At 39.3% G+C, this 17,317-nt stretch overlaps 1 protein-coding gene across 7 annotated transcripts in view; it reads right to left on the reverse strand.

Moving 5' to 3' along the window:
* The window catches only part of Tenm2 (teneurin transmembrane protein 2), a 928,441-nt gene that overhangs the window by 594,272 nt on the left and 316,852 nt on the right, over positions 1 to 17,317 (reverse strand). The window lies entirely within an intron of this gene.

Genomic DNA, 17,317 nt, shown 5'->3' on the forward strand with positions numbered 1-17,317 from the left:
AGGGCTCCCAATGGAGGAGCTAGAGAAAGTACCCAAGGAGCTAAAGGGATCTGCAACCCTATAGGTGGAACAACAATATGAACTAACCAGTACCCCAGAGCTCTTGTCTCTTGCTGCATATGTATCAAAAGATGGCCTATTCGGCCATCACTGGAAAGAGAGGCCTATTGGTCATGCAAACTTTATATGCCCCAGTACAGGGGAACACCAGGGCCAAAAAGGGGGAGTGGGTGGGTAGGGAAGTGGGGGGTGGGTATGGGGGACTTTTGGGATAGCATTGGAAATGTAAATGAGGAAAATACCTAATTAAAAAATGAAAAAAAAATAGGATTTGATGCTCGGGAACTTTTTCCATCTTAGGAAGTGTTAGTAAATCTTTATGGAAGCTCATTCTGTTCTCTTGTTGATTCTGAACAATTACTTGAGAGATGAACAGCAACAATTCTGGGGAAAACACCCAGTCACTGTGTGCTTCTTTTAATTGAGTATGGCTGAGACAGTCTTGACCTGCTCATTGGACTGTCTCCCTGAGTAAGATTTGTGTAATTGTAAGGACCTCCTTTTACTCTTTTGCAACCAGCCATGTTATCCAGGTGATCAATTGTTGGTCTTTTATTCATTATAGATATCTATAACTACTTTTTGTGGCTTATTGGGTTCCATTACAGGCAACACATTTTGATGTACCTTGGCCTTTAGGCTTTTTGGTGATCTTCTATAAATTCATGCATCAACATAGTAAGGAAGCATCATAATGGAAGTTTGGCATCTCTTTTTTGCGTAATAAATCATTTGAGGCAGTGGTCCTCAAATTTAAGCATGCATTCTAATTCCCCGGAGGTCTTGATAAAAGCTAGAGTGTCTGGCTTGCTCACAGGGTTTGTATCCACGATAGGAGGTTTGAGGTCACACAGAGATCTGGTGATTTTGACAGGTTTTCAGATGGTTTCAAAACTGAAAGGAGGATGACTCCTTAAAGAAAGACTATTTAAAAATGAAGAAGACATATTTATATATAAGTAATACATACTTGTAGTGTTTCTGATTATTATTTTTTACGGATAAGAAAGCTTTGTGTGGTTCCTATGTTATCTCAACACTGAAGCCACTTAGAAGTGGACAGGAATTTACTCCTGCTTTACACTATTTTACAAAGTGACACTGGGGCTGTTGTCACCACAAGGTATATTTTTGGAGTGTTCAACACCAATTTTCATCATTGCTCTTATTTTGTTATTGACATTTTTTGTCTATATGTATGCCTATGTACCACACAATGCATGCCATCCCACAGAGGCCAGAAGATGGTACCAGATCCTCTGGGGCTGGAGTTACAGATGGGTGTGAGCTGCTATGCTGGTGCTGGGAATTGAACCCAGGTCCTCTGGAAGAGCAGCCGGTGTGCTCAACTGCTGAGCCATTTCTCCATCCCTGTTGTTGGTTCTTATAAATACTTCTCTAATTGGGCATGCCTACTATATATTTAGCAATTATCTATGCTTTATATAAGATAATCAAAAGCCCATGTAGATTAAGTGGATTGTCTTTATAGCTACAAAAATTCATGTTTGATGTGATTTAGGTTTTTACAAAACCTTAAAAGTCTTTCAATGTGATCATTAAATACAGCCTGTATGCAAATATGTGTCTAAACAAGTATATCCAGGTGGCTGAAAATTAAAGTTAGTAAAGTAGTAATGGTGTAGTGGTCTGGCCAGGTTAGGAAGTTGAGAAATTTCCTAGATCTGGCCCAATTAGGATGTTAGCTTGTTGAGAAATCATGGATATAAACAGACTTTATCTGTCAAAAGAGAAGTAGACGGGACTGTTGAGATTCTTTTTTGTACCAGTATATCTAATTATCAATTGGGCAACTAGTGATTAGTAACTTATTATTCAGGGCTGGCAAAAACTCAGCAAGCAGGAGTGTGGGTGCTGGGTATTGAACCCAGGTCCTCTGGAAGAGCATCTGATGCTCTTAACCAATGAACCATCTCTCCATCCCAGTGATACTATTTTAATACAATGAAATCTTGTCATATTAAAAGAGAATGGCTGGGTGAAGTACGGACAGTCATTAAAAGTATTCCCTAATGAAGGGACATCTGAGAGGACCTTCCAATGTCCAAAGTATACCATTCCTAGAAAGTGAGGGGGAGGGGACATTATTAAATGGGATGAAAAGCCTCTGTGGTTGGTCCAGTTCCTCTCATCTGAGAAGCTGGAGGATGGCTTGTACTCTGGATTGGACTGAATAAAAGGTGCTGATACTTATTTTCAGAACTAGGCCAGGACAGAAGGTTGTGAGAGCGTTGAAGTCTTCAAGAAACAGAAGAACCCCATAATTTGGGGTAAGACGACCCACGGACCCCATGGGAAGTGAATGAGTGTATAAAAATGAGAGCACACACCTGTAAACCAATTTTTAAAAATCTTGACCTTCGAATGAATGTTTTCCCTAGTTTATTTGGCATATGAATGAGAAAATAGAAATTAATGCACCAGCCAGAATCATGTCTTCGCCATTGATACTTTAAGGATATTATTGCTAAGCATTATAAACACGGGCAGCTCAAATAATAATTAGGAGAAAAAATCATATGGAAATTGCTAACAAACTCATTAGAGTGTGCTTAATTATTGCAGTGAAGAGTTAGCAAGAGGGTTGGGGTTTAAGGAGTAAGTCTGTTTGCACAGGGATTGATATGCTTGTATGGTAATTGCTCACAGCTGTCGGACTTTCTGAGTTTATTAGGAACTTAATTCCAAAACTTTCATGCTGAAAAGATTCTCTAAGACAGACACACCAGTCCTGTGTCAGTAATGGGAGGGTGGAGCATTTCCCCAGCAATTCTGTTTGGCGACTGCTTCCACACTAACTACAGATCCCCTCATTATACGTAATGAAGTGGATCTGCTCACTTTTGATTTCCACATGCTTTGCAGAGAGCAGAGCCTCCTGATTGAAAGCGCCAGAGTCCTGTGATGAGAAGTTGAGAGTAATATGTATCCCAATTACGGAACCATCTCAGAAAACAGGCTCAATGCCTGATGTATTCATTCAAAAGCCATTCTTGGCTAAATTGATCTTTAAATAATCTATCTATATGCTTATTAATTTAATAGATCAGCTGACGTCAGGAGGCAACATGAGTGCTCCATCCTCCACGCTTTGTCTCCAAGCTGACAACTGATCTTTCTTAGTGATTCATTTCTTATGCTTTATAAATTAGAAGAAATATATGGTGTGCCTGAAATACAGCTGGAGCTTTGCCCAATGTTTTGGTTCTTTTTTTTTTTTTTCCTTCTTCCTTGCTTGCCATCAATCAGTAAACTTAATAATGTGTGTGGATCGGTAATTTTGATCCCAGTCTCGGTTTTGTTCTGTGAAACTGATGGCTGCTCTCCTGCCTTAGGTGTCACCAAAGGGATTATTTGTGCGATGTGGCATCTTCTGTGGTTATCCCTTTCAGATCTTTTGATAAGTCCTGAGATCATCTACTAAGTGTGAATGAATTAAAAAACAAAACAAAACAATAGCATGCAGACCCAGTTGCTATCACAGCCAATGAAGTTTTCAGTGAGCCAGCATAACTGTTCTGTTCATATAGACCAAGCCTCAGAATTCCATGCTCTATAGGGTTCATTCTTGTTGCCATAGAAGCTGTATTATAGATATTGGAGTCTCTCATTTCTGTTTCACTAGAATCATGTCTACAACCATTTTATTATTCCTCCCTGTGGTGCACCCACCCTTCAAGGACCACGTCAGTATCTCTCTGAAAAGGCTTATCTTAATCCACCCCTGCCAAGGCCTATACATATTCTACAAGTAGCTTAATGCTAGTGTATTTTTTTTGTCAATTTAAATGCCACTATCAATAGTGGCATAGTGACAATAGGCATATCGTTTTTTTAAACTACCATCAAACACTGCTCTAAATTCTTCCTGTGTCATCTTTTCCTCTACCTCTACTCTTGACAACAGCCCTATGGCAGAGAAGATTTTATTTCCCCCATTATGATCATGAGTAATAGAGATAATGAAAGATCAAAACAGGCAGTCCTGTCAAATGTTAAGAGAGCTAAGCCAGAGTTCGGACCTCCATAATGAACCTTGTGAGCTTAGTCTCATGGGATAATTGAGAGCAGCAGAGAGAATATCAAGTGCCTAGCATAGTGCTTCCAACATGGTCTACTTTGTTACTGTACCGTCCTATATATGATGAGTCAGTTATAAGGCAAATTACAGCTAATGATTACTAAATGTCAAACTTCAATCTGTCCTTCTAGGCTGACAATGTGTTAAGTCAGCAGTTCTATGTCGCCTGAATGTGTCTACAAGCCATAGGCATGATTGCTGTGCAAAAATGAACATTCGGTAAACACTCAGCAAGTGAACGAATGAGTGAACAAAGTCATCCAAGCAGCTTTTGCCTGGGCTTCTCCCTCTCCCCCATGGTTCCCAGGGAACTGGTGTTAAATCCTCCCCAAATCAGATAAATATTAAGCCACTGAAGCATGGATTAAATCAACCTTTCCACTTCCATTTCAATGAGTTATTATTTAAAGTAAAGCTCACAAAGCAATATTTTAAAAAGTCTACATCCTGAAGTAAAACATGGAAATTATCTGATTAATGCAGATAGCCACTCACCAATTTATATTCTTGAACTCAAGAGAATCATTTAGCTAATTGTATAGGTGATTATTATGCTTTTCACAGAAGTGTGTATCATGCATTTGGAATTGTTAAATTGCACATCGAAAAGAATCCTCTGAAATCTAATTATTGTATACTTAGAAATTCCCATAATCAGCTAAAAGATTTTTTTTAATTTCTTTAAAGACAAAAAGCTTTAAACATGTGAAAATCCTCTAGTGAGAAGATGAATTCAACATTTTAAAAAATAATTAAGTTGACTTTTTAAGAAGTAGGCTGAAATATGCATTAAAATCATGTGAACAAGAAATAGCTTAAAACTGTATTTACCCATTTGCCAAGTATATAAAGTATGTAAAGCTAGCTATATGATCATAAAAGTAGTATTCTTTTATTATGAAATTTATGACATTCCAGAAAATGTTTTTAAAATCTCATTTTAGTTGCACGTACATATGTAAACTGTGTGCAGGCTTGCTGCCTGCAGAGGCCAGGAGAGAGCATTGGATTCCCTGGGACTGGAGTCATGGTTATGAACCACCACGTCGGTGCTGGGAACTGAACCTGGGTCTTTTAAAAGACCAGCACATGCTCTTAACCAATAAGCTACATTTCAAGCTCCACTAGGAATATTTTGAAAGAAAATGTTGATACAGATACTAAAACCTTCAGTGCTGTGACAGGTGATTGGTTCAGTTTCATAAATACTACACTTTGAGTTTGGTTTGTTGAAAATGCAGATACAAATCCAGAGGCCATTCACAAAAAGAGCAAGGGATTGAGATGCATAGAAACACACTCATTTATTTAGAGAGAGGTGGAGAGAAAAGAACCTCAAGTTTTTGTTTTTCTCAAGGGGCCTTATTTTTGTATTTCTTTTCTATGTCCATTGCAAATTACTATAGAAAGATAAATTGTAAGGGGGAAAGGTTGCCTTGGGTCCACATTTTCAGAGATTTCAGACTGTGATGAGCTGCCACACCGCTGTTGTACCTATGGTGAGGCAGAACATTATGGTGAGAGCACATGGCAGGAAAAAAAAAAAAACAAAACAGCTAGCTTCTTGGGAGGCAGACAGAGGGAGGAAGGGGCCAGGGTGTCTCTAGTGCCAGGAGGCCATGCTCCTGTTGAGCCAACTTTCTTCTACTAGGCTGTACCTCCTAAAACTTCTAGAAATTCCAATAGCCCCTCAGGTTGCAGACTAAGAGCTCAGTGCATGATCTTTTAAAGAGACCCTTAAAATCCAAGTATATCTATGTGGTTTAAAATTATAAAAAAAAAATCTACCTTACACCAACTAATTTATAAATGATGTCTGCTGGGTTACATATGCTACAATCTCATATGCTAGTAAGAATATTATGTGCCATTTTGCCAGGATTTGAGAAACTAAGTGACAAGAGATTTCATTCCTCACCAGAACACATTTGAGCAACAGTGCCCTCTCCAATAAGGACAATATGAACAGCACAGGGCTGCTCCACTGGGGCTTCACTGTGCCAGGTTTTCCTAACACTGTGACACGTCAAATGCTTGACCCCAGAAATCAGGGCATGCATATTTCAGTGATGCTCATCAGATTCTCCTTTGAAAGCTCATCTTTATGATGTTGGTCAAAAGTCAAGTTTTCCAGGACACATGAACATTTGCGGGAGGCTTCCAATGTGTTAAAGGGTTAACAGCTGTTACCCGGCAGGAAACCTTGGGGAGATGCTGCAGTACAGGTGGATTGCTTAGATTTAAGCACAGGGCTAAGGAATGTTATTTATTCAACCATCACTTTTGTTTATGAAGCTGATACTGCAGAAGGAACCTTGAAGCATGCGTCAAGCACCATGAGGACTTTTCTCTGTCTCTTTTAAAAGAAACCAGTAACCAGCTAAATTCCTCAAATGTTTATGGAGCGCACTCTATGTGCTTGGTAGAATAAGAAAGCTTGGTGTAAATACGTAACCCAAAGGCTTTGGAGTACAAACAAGGACTCCCAGAAGAGGATTCAGAACTTCATGGATGTTTGCCCTAACTTTGCAGATCATTGGCATTGAATTATTTGCAGTCTAAGAGTCTAAGCAAAACACGTAGAATTCCTTACTCACAACAGTAAACTGTATGGGCGTCTTGAAGTTATACTAGAGTGCCATCATTGGCCATTGTCTTGGCAAAATTAAGCCACTCCCTCTCCCAATTTCCAAGCATGTTTGATTCTCAAGAGTTACTTTTTCTGGTCTGGGGTCTTGTGTCTCAGCCATTCACCTTATAATTCAGTTCATCTGAAACACAAACCTGTTTCCAACTTCAAAATTTCCAGCAATCAACATACAGAAGATGTAAAAACGCCTGCAAAGCCCATGGAATTCACAGTACAGAAACCAAGCAGTCCCTGAGGTAACGCCCAACCACTTCATGTAACCAAAGGAAATTTCTCTCTGGAGACCGAGTCAGTGGACCAAGGCAAATTTGCCTTTGGTAATAAAATATTGCCTTCATGAGGATCTATGGGTTTTTAGGGAGCATTTCCAGTCAGTCTTTCACTTATGCTGACTAATATGTGCACAAAGATGAAGGAAAAGAAAGAGAAAGGAGAAGGGGAAGGGAAGGGGAACGGTAGCAGAGGAAGTAATTTGCCAGCTTGTGTTTCTGGCGGTGAGACTCAAGCAGTCGGTGGGTAGTAGGTCCATCTGAACCAATTTACCTCTGCTTTAGAAAGGTTTCTGAAGTTAATTGCTGGGAGAAACTTCAACTGAAATTCTACCTGATCTTATGGACTTGGATTATGCATCCATAACGCACTTGGATTAAATTCAGCACTGGTCATGTGCTTCCAAAGATATTTTGGCTGATTTGCTACAATCGTCTTTTAATGTATTCTAAGAATTTTTCTCTCCCTTACTTTCAAGGATCAATTCAAGTCTCTTTCTCTCTTCTCTGTGTCTCTGTCTCTCTTTCTGTGTCTCTGTGTCTCTGTCTCTCTCTGTCTCTCTCTCCATATATGTGTGTGTGTGTGTGTGTGTGTATCCCTCAGAGACTTCTATCAACTATCCTGTCCCTTTCAGAACTCTTCAAACTTACAAGTGATGTCAAGTCCATCTCCTTAACCTGAAAGGAGTGTAAGCTGACAGGGATTGAAGTCATGTCTGATAAATCTATATGTTTCCAGCCACTAAGAGAATCTACTCAGCCCCTGGGCCTTTTACACAGCTGTATTTACAAAGTGAGTTACATCTCCAATATGTATTTCCACCCTCTGACTTGTGTAACCACATAGACGTATCGCCGAAGCTTCAAACTCAAAATATCCAAAATTAAGTTTTATTTCCTCCTAGATTCGCTCTTCACTGATATTTTTTATTATATAACCTAGGAAGCTCACACACATCCTCAATTTCTCCCTCCACTAGCTCTTCTATAAAGTCGGTCAACTGTATTTCAGAAAACGATACAAGATAATGAAAGAAAATCCCATTTCGGGGCGATAAAATATGTTTGTCAAGTCACATGAACTCTCTGTTTTCAATTTTTGTCAATGTGACTCAGGGTAGGGCTTTTTCCTTCATAGAGTATTTTCAGGGAAAAAAAAAATAAGTTCACTAAAGCAACCAGATGGTACCTGCATTGTGCTGGATGCCTCTGCTATTGTATAAATATGCCAGTCACCTGTTCTAGAGTGGGCCACAGTTCAAGCAAAATAAATAAAGGGTCTCTTTTTGGAATTGAATGGTAAAAAGCTTAATCACTTCAGAACTCATCATCGATTTATTTCTCTCAACTGGGTAGATTTAAATACGGCTCCAGTGGCCGCCTTACAAAAATTCATTAAAGAACCAATTCAATATGGAGTGCTGAGTAGATTTATTGATTTTTTTTTTACTCCAGTGTCATTTGGGCATTTTATTACGTGTATATGTATTCATATGTTTTGTAACTGGACAATTTATTACATAGAATATAGAACAATTTTCTCTTAAAACTTTCTCTGGCACATTGGATCCAGAGTTCTTTGTTCCACAGACCCCATCCATGTAACTGGAATGTTTGACGCTCTCTGGGGGAAAGGTCTCGATTTCTGGCACTTTTGGGTAGGAAGGCACAAGAGACTTTTGAGCAAGTATTCATTGATAAGTGCTCTTTGACTAGGTGCTCCTTGACTAGGTGCTCTTTGACCAGGTGCTCCTTGACTAGGTGCTCCTTGACCGGGTGCTAATTTGGGCAACTCCTTAGACAGAATTTTAGTCCTGCAGGTTATTGTTACCTCTGAGTGGGTAGAAGTAGAGTCATTTGTGATCACTTCCGTTGGGTCATGGACCTACTGGCAGTATCAGTACTTTCTGAGTATAGTCTGTCTGCCTGGCATCATTGTATGTGCTAAAGTATTGATCAATAATAGGTCAATTCCCAGCCTCACAGTGTTCATCATCAAGAGAGGGGTTGACATAAAATCAGCCATATTCATAGCGCGCAATCTCGCTAGATAAGGGAAGGTCATTTATAAAAAATAATGGCAGATGCCCTGACGTCACCTAGGGTTAAGCAGGAAGGAAACTTCTAACAAATGGAATTTTATAATAAATATTTCAGAAGAAACAGAGTTAGTAAACAAAGGATGGCATGTAAGAAGATGGAAAGAGCATTTTTAGGAAAAGTGAGATGGAGCTAAACCAAAAAGTTACTCAGTAAGAGCTGAGAAAAGGCTCATTTCCAGAGATGCCCACAGGAGAGGCAGGAGCAGAATCTCTCAACTCGATGGGGAAACCTGGAAGACCATACATCATGCCTCCTCTTTCTCTTCTTACTCTTTTCTCCTGAGCCATCTCTAATTTTTGTTTCTGAACACTTAGCTGGTTCTATCTCAGGAACTTTGCCACAGTTTACTTCCTCTTTCTGGAATGAACCAGATCATTCCACAGCTGCCCCTTCTCGATGCTTAACCCACAGCTCATGTCATAGTTCAGGGAATTTTTCCTTGACCATCCTTTATCACTCAGACCTGACTTCCTTGTCTTTTCTTTCTAGGTTGAACCACTATCAGAAGTTATGATGTTGCTTCCTAGATTCCTATTTTCCCTAAGTGTAATAACATGCAGGCAACATGAGGGCAGGGATTCGCTACATCTTAAATGGCAAATAGTCACGGCAGCATAGCATATACAGAGGACCCTCAATGGATAACTAATGGGTGCACAAATGAAAGAGTAACAAGTATTACAGGAGAAGAGCAATCCCTGCCGGTGATCCAAAACCCTGCTGGCTACATATGGACACTGGGGAGCACTTTCCTAGGTAAGCTGAAAATAAATCAATCTTCTTTATAATTTTGCCTCAGGTGACAATTTCCCACTCTGGGGCTTTCCCAACAGAACAAAGCTACTCACTGACACAGCTCCATGTATCTCTGCCTCGCTAATTTCCCTTCTGAGTAGCAACACCTTACAATGTTATATTCTCGAATACCGTTCCAGTTTGGTTTCAAATATTTTATATAGAGTGATTGCACATTAGAAATATAAACACGCCAGGAAGTGTGAAGTTTCGATTGGAGACTGACGGAGGCTGAAAGGATCACATATTGCTGACCTTTGACATTGCCCAATGTGCCATCCTTGAACTTCCCATAGCTTGTCTCATTCCATTTCACTTCTGTCTTCTTTTCTCTCAATAGGGACTGAATAACAACAAGATACAACAAGCAGTGCCTTTCTGGGTGATTATAACACACCCTGGGTGGTGACATAAGGCATAAGAAGTGTAATAATACCCCCAAATCCCAGAGAGTTTTGTGGGCCTAATGTAGCTGACTGTCTACATAAGGAAGAGAGATCCAGCTGTGTGTTTACTGGACACTGCAAAGGTGAGTTGTGGCATGTTATTATCACCCCATCAGTAAGCCTGGAAAGTGTTCAGAGTTTGAAAAATACCATCCTGCTTTATGGTCTGGTGTGAAGTCAATTCATGCTCTTGCTCAGTCCTGAATTTCCTATGATTTATTCAAACTATTTTGGTCCACAGAGATTGTGATGTGAAAATAATCAATTGAAAAATACACTCCAACAAAGCAGTGTGCATAAGATTTAGGTGCCCAAGGTTTTACAGGCATCAGATTAAATATTAATACTTAACATTTATGGGGCCTTTAGAATCTGCCAGGGTCTTTTAACATGGGTTAGTTCATTTAATCTTCAGAAGAACACTAGAAGGGAAATCTTCTCAAATGCTCACTTTTATGGACGAGGAAACTGAGGCCTTAGGAATGAGGATGTGCCACCTGACGTTAAAGATCTAGAAAGGACTAAACTAATATTTTAAGCTGTCTTGTAGCACTCAGAATTATAACACTGACTCCTTTTGCTTGGTTCAACATCTTATTTTACTACTTCCATGTTCTGACTTTGGATCTCTAGGCCCCACTTTCTGAATGTGGGAAATGATTTCGATAATTATAGGATTTACCTCCCTGACTGGGGTGGGGTTAATACAGCAGAGTGCTAGGTTCATGATAGACTGGTACTTAATGAGTAGTGATAATTACCTATTGTTATCACTTTATATGTAGCTCCATTATTTCAACTATGTAAGATTTAAAGGCACAGCAGCCTTCTTTTGGATGGTTGCCCATATATTTTGAAGATAATACAAGTCATAGAAATTAAGAGTATACCAGCTAAGAGACAAATGGTCAATTGAAGAATATTAGTAATGATAACATTGATTGTTCTAGAGACTTTCTCTATCCCTATCATAGTCTGAAATCTGTTTCTCTTTACATATAACCTTAGTACCAAGAAGTAATTTTAAAGGCCATAAAACAAGCATAACCTAAACCTATAGGCAATTTGCAATTAGCCTATATCCTCTATACCTTAGTATCTTATGGGAATGTCTTCCTACTGAAAAGGAATGTGTGTACACGGGTACATATGTGTGTGCACATACATGTGCATGAGAAAGACACAGAGACAGAGATACACAGAGAGAGACAGAGAGAGACACACACAGAGAGATTGAGAACTGTGGGCAAGAGAAGAAATGGACTATTTTAGAAAAGGAAAGGGCTGACTGGAAACTATGGTAGAGTATCAGGAGACAAAATAACATCATGGAAAAAAATTGCAGATTGTGAGCAAAGTGGGAGTGGGCATGTAAAAACTAATATTTCTAATGTTGGGAAAAAATAAGAAAAAGGAGACAGGGTTTTCCATGTTAAATTGTGGCCTTTATGTCACACTTATAAATAATAGAAGCAAAAAGACTTTTAATATGGAGAGGTAGGACAGGGTAAGAGACCTACTACCTCAAGAAGGAGAGGAGATAACTCTTCCTTGAGCAAGACCAAGAAAACGAGGAGCAGAGCCCCGAGTAGAGCACCAGCAGTAATAACCTGGAAGTAGAATGCAGATGAGCGGCTATAGAATCCTAGGCTTCGTTGACGAGGGCCTTCAGCCTTCTGAAGTCTAAAGATTTTAGGAAAAAAATTCCCCATGCCTGGGCACACATGAGTGGCATGTGAGCAGTGACCTCCAAAGTGACCAGCTCTAAATGTAAGGCAAGACTGCAGTCACTCCTGTTTGTGCATTATCTCTAGGAATGGTGTTCTTAGTTTATTCAAAAGGATGTGGCTCTCTCTAAATGTGAATGGAAAACTTGAAGGTAATAAGAGCGGAGTCAGAACAAATATAAACCTCCATCTTAAAGAACTAAAGGCTCTCATTTGTACAGATTTCCCAAGGAGACACACAGTCTACGTATCTTGAGCACCTGTGAAGATGGTGATCAGAACCTCGACCGTTTTCTCTAATCATAACATCAACAGGTAAACAGCAGCATCTGGTCGCTGCACTGAAAATGAGACCTTCTATTCTCTCGTTTTAAGGAAGCCTATAGACTGAATGATCAGAGCCCAGATGAAATCCAGTTAATAGCTGAAATTGCTGTTTTCTTTAGGAGTTGCCTTATCTCTTTTTAACAAGCCTTACTTACTAGGGTAATTGCAGTGAATTCAATCCATTATCTATGGATTAATTCATTAGGGTGGCTTAAACTTTGGGAAAATGGATGGGTTTTAACAGTCCGCCCCTCCATTCCACAAATTGACACTGTAAAACAAGTCTGTGCCATTTTTATGGAGGCTCCAATTCGTGAAATAAAAATCAATGAAGACATTTCCTTTTAAGTCCCGGGTTGTTCTTATTCTCCTTCATTTCACTGGAAGCCTTTGGGTTAAAAAAAAAAAAAAAGAAGGGCTACTCTAATAAAAAAGAAAGCCATTGTCTTTGGGAAAGTATGGACAGTATATCTGTGGGCCAGAAGCCTTACCTAGGTGGCATTCCCTAGTGCAGTGGCTCTTAACCTTAATGCTGTGACCCTTTAGTACAACTCCTTATGACGCAGTGAAACCCAACCATAAAATTATTTTCTTTGCTACTTTATAACTGTAATTTTGCTACTGTTATGAATTATTATGTAAAGATCTGCGTTTTCCCATGGTCTTCGTTGACTCCTGAGAAAGGTTAATTGGACACCCAGAGGGATCTTGACCCACAGGTTGAGAACCTCGGCTGTAGGGCTTGCACTCCTGGAGATGGGGATCGGCTGCCCAAGCGGGCTGTCGCTGTCAGTCAAGAGGCTCAGCAAGAAAAATTATGAGAACCCTAAGCCTTTTTGGAGGGTTCTCATGAGACCATAAGATCATAAATGATTCCCCTTTTGCTTGATACTGTTCCCTTCCACTTGTTGTAGGTGGTGGGCAGATTAGATGACGTTCAGAGTAGCTATGAAACACTGTTATAACTGGCTCTATCAGAACCGCCTAGGGCTTTAAAATGCAACAATTCCCAAGCTCTCATTCTTTAGAATTTATGAATTAGTAGATCTGGGCTTATGCCCAGACATCATTTTTTCCCCCAAAGCTTCAGGTGAGTCATATATAAAACTCCAGTTTATAAGCTACAAACTGAGTCACCTTTCTGTTTTCTATTTGAAAAGAGCCACTTAACCAAATGAATAGGGAGGATTGGAACTGTTTGCTATATAACACCTAGCTTTAAGTTTATTAAGTATGACAATTAGTTTGGGAGGCCATGATAGAAACATGGCATAGAAATCAACAAGTTACTGCCCAGCCTGAGATCATACCATTTACCAACTAAGCATGCTTCCTACAGTGCCCTTCTGATCTTACTGGAAACATAGGTAAAAAGGTTAACAACAAGCTCAGGTTTCCAAATATATGATGATTATAAAGTTAAAGAAACATGAACTGGTTCGATCTAAACTTCACGCTAAGGCAGAGCCTAAGCTTGGTCTCCTGAATATTGACTGAACTCAACGACTCTGTCCTAAGGAGCAAATGTGGTAAAACAACAGATCCTCAGCTCCATCCCAAAATGATCCCACCTTCTCCAAGGACAGGAGAGCAAGTTGTCATGTCACAGGAATCTTAATGCCATTTTATCTCACCCACCCAGGGAAGCGTTCTCTCAGCCCCAGTGTCTGAGTTCATTTATGCCTCTGAAAAACAATACTAAAGACTTAGTCACTTACATAGAAAATTGCATATTTTTGACATGTGCAGAGATATAGAATTCTAAGATCAGGGACCACATCTGATGAGGACCTTCATGCTCATTAGCCCATGAAAGGAGTAAGCTCAAAAGAGTGTGAGAGATAGAGGGACCAGGAGGGAACTAGGCTTCCTTTTATAGCAATCAATTTTGGTGACAGCTAACCCAGTCCTGTAATAACTGCATTCTTATATTCATTAGTAAAGCCCTCTTTATACAAATACTTCCCAGTGACCCAACTCCTCAACACTGCTGCTTGGGAGATTAAGTTTCTAACACATAAACTTTAGGGAACATAGACAATCAAATCACAACACCCAATAAAACCTTCTGTTGATTGATGCTGGGCAGACATCTTGGCTGTAACCTTATGAACAGCCTTGAGCTGGTACTATCCAAATGATCTATTTCCAAATTCCCAGTGCACAAAATTAAGTGTGTGCATTATGAAATGCTTATGTTGTTTTAAACCACAAGGTTTAAGGTAATTTGTTAGAAAGCCATAGATAACGGATGGTCCTGAAAAGACTTTTCTTATCTGGCCTATGATTATTTTTGCCTCTACCTTTGTTTATTCCTTATCTGAGGTACACAGGCACATGGAATTATCATCCAAATCAGTAAATATTTCATACCTTGTAAGTATTGCTGTGAGTAGAGTCTCTAAAAATCTTGATAAGCAATATTTTAAGAAAAAATAGCATTTTTGAATGGCTTTGGTGAAAAGGTATGTGTTAATAAAAGAATTAAGGTTACCATGGGACTAAAGAATAAATGTGAATAGGAGGAGAGGCTACAACCAGAAAGTAGTCATGCATTGTACACAGCCACATCACAGGACACAGAATTAAATGCACTGCTATTAATAAACAGTTGTAGTTGCTGGATTCAAAAATCAACTTTAGTCCTCATCTCTGCTTTTTCAAAAGAGCAAATTTGAACCAGTAGAAGCATGTAGCTGATGAAGATGCAGAAGTTGGAGCCCAACCTCTATGCAAAGATTATGTGTGACAGCTTTCATGAGTCAAAGAAGTGGTTGGCTGAACAAGGCCTCAAGGAATAACTCTAAGTGAGGGAACAGTGTCTGTAGACCCAGGAAAGATGGTAAGCAGTTTCTCCAGTAGTCAAGATGGGTGCAATGCAAGGAGCACCTAATGTATAGCTCTATTATGCTCTACGAGTGCAGATAAATAATGTAGCTAAGTGTTTGGTAAGCAAATTATCAAATATATGCTGTCATTCCCAGAAAGTCAGCTGGTGATGAATTCCTAAATGAAACAGCACTACCAGCTCTTGTTGAATAAAAGCTGCTAAATCCTGCAGACTTTACTGAGGAGCTCAAAATACCCAAGACTCAGAATGTTCTTGTCAAGCTTATGAACCACTTGTTATATCAGGAGTTCTGTCTTCAGGAGGTTAAGAGGTGCTATGCAAGATGTATAGCACAGACTGGCCAGTAACCAATGACAATGACCTAGCTTTTAAATAATTACTGACACGCCAGAGATGTTGACTTTGTTAGATTTTTATGGAGGGGGGAGGGAGTAGAAAAGCCCAAACCAAAATAAAACAAAAGTCTCTGTGCTTTCACACAAACACTCGCATATGTATGCATGCATGCATGCATGCATGCACCTAACATACAAACCACTAAGGCATGCAATGACATGTCTAACACACAACATCCTCACCCAACACACAGAATAACCTACACTTGCAATATCACCAACATATATGCAACCAACACACACAAAAATGTGATAACTCACCTAAATAAAACCAACTTAATAGTTACACAGCAGAAAAAAAACAATGTAGGTACTACACAAAAATGTATTCCTGGGACTCTATAAGGGCCATCCAGAGGTAAAGCAAGGGTGAATAGTTGGGAACCCCTCAAATTCAAGAACTAAAAAGAAATTCTGAGCTAGGGACTCAAAAACTTGTTGGCATGAAGTAGGCTGCGGAAGGATAGAACTGGATAACATTAGTCAGCTATCCTAAGCATTATGGTAATTATAATGTTAGGGAGGGATGTGGGATTTCTCAGGCTAAATTGTTTAAAGGTAGAAAATCTGAATATGAAAACAGTGAAGGAATGAATCAAGCAAGCAAACTGATATATTGAGTGTTGAGTGGGAACTCTGGTAATTTTCTGTTAAAGTAATACTATGGAATAAAATAGGAAAACAAAAACAATAGTTAACTGAACTTAGCATTAGAAAACAGAGGGGACTTTCTTTCAAAGATATTGGTTTTTGTTGTAGGAAAGGAAGGTTCTATTTGAAATCAGCACCATCTCCTATTGAATATTACAATGATATTTGATTTGGGGGAGGACATGAGATTTTCAGAGAGATTGGTGGGTTTCTTTTATAAGTGCCTTTTATATTTCTTCAGCACATGTACCGACAACCATATATTTTCTAATTAAAAATCAAGCACTCTCCCCCCACCCCAAGTATTGGCAAGAAAAATTGCTAATAACAAATAATTTGGCTATGGCAAGATAGTGGAAGATGAAGCTATCAGAAAGGAAAAATCTAAATAAAATTACAAAGAAAAGATACTTCTGTTCTCCCAATCTTCCCTTTAACTGATGAGATGGGAATGGATATACACAGAGCCAAAGACTTTGAATCCATTCTTGTGCTTTTTGCTAGAGGTTATCCACTGTCATCCATGGAGACCTTATTTCAAAGGCTGGTTGTGTCTGCAGCGTCCGAGTGATTTTCATGGAAACAATGGATGTGGAGATGAAGTAGCTTTCACGACTCTCACAGGAATGGTATGTTGTATGGGAAGACGGTCACTTCTGTTCTAATTTTCTCTCAGAAGAGAGAAGCATAGTAATACCTAGTAACACCATAGTAACTATTGCCACTATTTGGACAGAACTCACAGTAAGAGGTCCAGCTTTATCTCAACCCACATCTTAGCAGACTTGTCTTTCTTTAAATTATCCCAAACTGCATCACTTGGGTATGTTCATCCTTTCTCTCTTCCTTTCCTTTCCTTTCCTTTCCTTTCCTTTCCTTTCCTTTCCTTTCCTTTCCTTTCCTTTCCTTTCCTTTCCTTTCCTTTCCTTTCCTTTCCTTTC

The sequence above is a fragment of the Mus caroli genome, chromosome 11 (assembly GCF_900094665.2).
Source record: "Mus caroli chromosome 11, CAROLI_EIJ_v1.1, whole genome shotgun sequence".
In the NCBI taxonomy this organism is placed as follows: domain Eukaryota; kingdom Metazoa; phylum Chordata; class Mammalia; order Rodentia; family Muridae; genus Mus; species Mus caroli.